Raw genomic sequence first — 4494 nt, 5'->3', positions numbered from 1 at the left:
CCAAAGTGACATATTGCCACTCTTGCTTCTCCCCACCTTCTCCCATCACTGGAACTTGGAAGGATCAAGAACTCTAAGAGTGGGAAGTGACTTTTCTCCATTATTACTCTTTTTCATGGAAAAGGCCAGCTTCTGAGCATTTTGCAGTTTTCCAAATAGATTCACCACTATTTTAGCTCCTTGGGAGACTCATTTCCTGCAATGAGCAAGCAGTGGATGGCAGGCAGGGATCAGAAGCCTTCCTGGCGAGAGTCAGACCACAGCACACTTCTAGCATAAAATAAAATTGTAACTTAGTCATTTGCTGAAGATTAGTGTGTGAAAGATTCCTCATGGTGATAGTGGGATAAAGGAGGGATTTCCCACTTCCTCAAAATGAAACAGCATTTGCCATTACAATAAGGAAGAAGATGGGGAAGTGTTAAGAAAGAGAAATAGAATTATTTCTGTCTTAGAATTCCTACACTTCAAAAACTTTTTTTTTCTCCCTTGCATTTAGGCCATTTTCAATCCAATTTTTTCTTCATACTTTTTTCCCCCACATTTCGACAGTATTGCTGAAGTCTTCCAGAAGCAGGCAGCTTAGTTTAGTTTTGGTTGTATCTGTTTGTCAAACTCCTGTCCCTGACTTTTGGAGGATATTCACCTTCATAACTCCAGCTAATCTTTAAGAGTCATTCTGGGTTCTCTGTACCTTCAAAAATCAGACATTAAAGCCCTTCTCATATGCATAATGCATGTACGCAAACACAGTGGGAGAACTTCACAAAGACTTCATGTTCTGGTATGAAATGCTGTGAGCAATGCTGTTCCCGGATACAGATTTGACTCAAGACAGTCTCCATGAGAAATGGACAAGGAAGCAAAAAAAAGTTGCCAAGCAGCAGTCCAGCAGTATGGAATACTGACAGAAGGCCCTTACAGAGCACAACAGAACACTGTTTTGTATAGTGAATTCCACCCTATGTTACCTTGCTTCCTCCTGCTCTTCCTACTTCATTTGGAGACGCAACTGCTGATTTCTCATACTGGTCTTGGGTCTTTCCCTTATTGCACCCAACAATATTGTGACCTCAGTCTCTTGCTTTTGGTTTCCCCCCACTGCCCTTCATCCTGGTCTATGACCAGGAAGTTCTGAAGTGCTCTCATCCTTACTGCTACCTGTGCTTCAGCTCTCCCAAATGCTCAGTCCTGAATCCTTTTCCAGCTACTCACATCTCTCCCTTTTCGTATCTCACAGCCCACCTTTCCTGCACCACACCCATTAAACTTCCTTTCCCTTCCCTTCTCTTCCCTGTGAAACCTGCTATAACTAGCTCCTTCCCAAGTCTGTCACTTCTCCTTGTGACTCCTGAGATAGACTATTCCCTCCACTCCTGCTTGTTTATAATGTAAAGAGCATTGGGAACAGAGATGTGTCAACCTTTGCCCTGGCCCAGAGAAAGCCAGAAACACTTGTAACAAAGAAACTAAGCTTTGACTCTAGCCTGAATTGCACCAAATTGACAGATTTTTATTTATGGATATAGGGAAATTATGGGTTTTCCATTAGTCTTGTTCTTAGGAAGGACTGAAATATTTTGGCTTGAATTTTCAAATTAATAAATTCTGTTGGCTGGCATGGAAGACTTCACTCCTCCTATGAATAGAAGCAAAGCATCACATTCCATTAGGGGCAGTGATACAACTGCTAGACACTCATGTAGAAACTGAACTCCCAAACCTATCAAGAGTTTCTTAGGAAAACCACAGAGGGAACATTTTTTGAGAAATACAAACTCTTCTTTGACTTTCAGGCCAGCAAGTCACTATAAAGAAGCATTTTAAAGAGTATTTAAAAGTACACTCCTTAAAAGAGCTGTTGTGAAAAACTGTTATCCTAATCGGGGGGATTTTGGATCTCTGTCACTTGCTGGTGCAGATATTGTCATTTTCAGAGCTTCATGAGACCGAAAGGAAGCTTACCTATCTTGATTTGAAAACCAGCCAGGCAGCAGTCCTCAGGCACTTAACCAATCTTTCCTCCTGTTCCAGCATCCTTTTTCCTTCTACATCATAGGCAGATTTCCAAGGCAACTAGCTCCTCTTGTTTCTATCCTGAAGCTCACCCACAAGTCAGAAGAAGTTTATAAAGCCTTGCAGTTAAGATTTATCACCAGAGGATTAGTCTGTACAGCTCTGAACCCATGACATTATTTTCTGTTTAGGTCATTAGTCTAAATCCATGTCTGTTTACTGGTTGCTTTTCAAATATTTTTTTTTTTGATTCCTACATTCTCCATGGCCTCCTGTCTCAAACTGTTTAACTGATTAATAGTTGCTAATAGTAAAAAAGGGAAAATATCTTCAAGCGTATTTTTAGCCACTTGAATCATGTTATACATGTTATATGAGCCATACTACTTCTCCACCACTGCTGGACACTCCCCTGTGTGTCCTCCGTTCAGCTATTCTCAATCCATACTCTTAAAGGCAGACAGGCCTACATAACGGTGTCACATGCTGAACTGACACCATAGAAGTATTATTCTAAATGTCTTTAATACTAAACAATATAAAAATCAGACATTGATTTTAATGTGATAATCTCAGCACTAGCCTAGCACTTTTCTTCAAAGCCTGGCTTGGACTGATCTCTAAGGAAAGTTCTATAACCCGCAGGATTCCTTCCACCTACACTGATGGGGATAGTACTTCTGCTATAAAAACTGTTGCAGTCTGCTTCACAAGAACCTGTACCTGTCCTGGTTTGTCTGGTGCCATCATTTTACCCTCACATTATTTCCTTTTCTTGCAGCTCCACCTCCCTACCACAATCCAGCAGTATGTATCTGTCCCCTTGTGGCCATATGCCCGACACAGGTTTGTTACTTCATAAGATCCCTTCAAGTTACTATAGTTTTTTTCAGGTTAGGTAACCTTTCTGCTCTTTCTTCTACCCACACAGGCATGTACTGACTGCCCTCACCCCAACAGCTCTAGAAAATTACCTAAAAGAGGTACAAAACCTCTTCAAGTGCAGTGTAAAAGACACTGCAGTCTTACACAAGAAAGTGAAGTGTAGCTTGATGTCTGCTGAATGCCACACAACGCTGCAAAGGTCCAGTCATGCCCTGGCTAGAGGTGAAGTGCATAGTGCAGGAGAAGGCTGCAAGGTCTGAGGGACAGAAAATGGCAGCAGAGGAAGTGTATGGATGGATTTCTCCAGCAACCCTGCACAAACTGGTTGACACCACGATCTTTGCAAGGATGGACTTGAAAACCTTGCCAGATGAAGAACAGGGCTGGCCACAGAGACTTTGCTGCAGGTTAAGTGATCTGTGAAAGCTCAAGGTGAGAAAAATATTGTAAATGACAGCAAATCTAATGGAGCATGTGGCAACTACGACAGAAAATGTCTTCAGAGAAAGGTCTGAGAGTTGTTTGCCAGTAGTGTATTTCTGCTTGTCCTTTGGGATGCCTGTCTCTGACCTTCTCTAAGGTCAAGAAGTCAGTCAGAGTGGCTGCCCATATCAATTCATACTGCTACTTTATAATTTGTACTGCATATTTTTACAGTGTTACTGCGGTATGAAGGATACACAAAAGAAATGTTTTGAAATGCTTAGCGAAATAGTCTTAGTGTTTCTTATTTCATGCAGCTTTAGCCCAAGAGGAGCCAGGTCATCAACCAAAGCACAGGTTACAGACTGCAGATGCTCCCTGTTGGGACCAGAGGTGCCTCTTTGCTCTGCCCAGATTTACAGCCCTATTTGCAAGGCTCTCCCTAATGCCCTGCCGCAGCCCGCAGAGCTGCTGTGGTTGTGCTCTTCCTCATAGCACGAAAACATGACCAGACAGGGAAAGGGCTGAGTCAGCTCTGCTGGCATGTTGCTGCCTTCACAGCAACACTGGGGAAGGTTTTCCAGCATCCCACAGCTACCATCGTGTATTTGTTTTGTAATCAGAGCTCCCAGCGCGTGGCCTGAGGAGCAGTACAGCATCCCAGCTGGCCAGGGTCACGGCTGAGGAGAGGACTTGGCAGCCGACCGGGAGATAGACAGCACACACAAGTGTGAGCACACCCAAGTGTGAGCACACCCAGCCCAGGCCACCCAGACCTAAGCAGCCTTGGCGAGGGGCTCTGCTGCCCGCAGGGCTGCCTGCATGGCACAGCCAGGGGCTGGCTGCACTGCCCAGCAGGAACAATTGCCCCTAGCATCCTGATTTTGGTCAGAGGATCAGAGCCCCAAAGAGCATTTGTCACCACTAAGACATGGTAACAGAAATATTTTGTGGGTCAAGGTTCCTTTTTTCAGATTAAATTGCACTCATTGGCCTATTTAAAATTAGTATTAATAGAAAATTGAATGTTTTGTTTATAACCAAGCACTTGTTCTCCCCACCCAACACATTAACATTCCATTAAAAAAAAAAAAAAAAAAAAAAAAAAAAAAAAAAAAAAAAAAAAAAAAAAAAAAAAAAAAAAAAAAAAAAAAAAAAAAAAAAAAAAAA

The sequence above is a fragment of the Empidonax traillii genome, unplaced genomic scaffold (genome assembly GCF_003031625.1).
Source record: "Empidonax traillii isolate 1590-97213 ecotype Southwest subspecies unplaced genomic scaffold, ASM303162v1 scaffold311:size671644, whole genome shotgun sequence".
Taxonomy (NCBI): domain Eukaryota; kingdom Metazoa; phylum Chordata; class Aves; order Passeriformes; family Tyrannidae; genus Empidonax; species Empidonax traillii.
The sequence above is the reverse complement of the archived record's forward strand: the minus strand, read 5'-3'. Positions refer to the sequence as shown.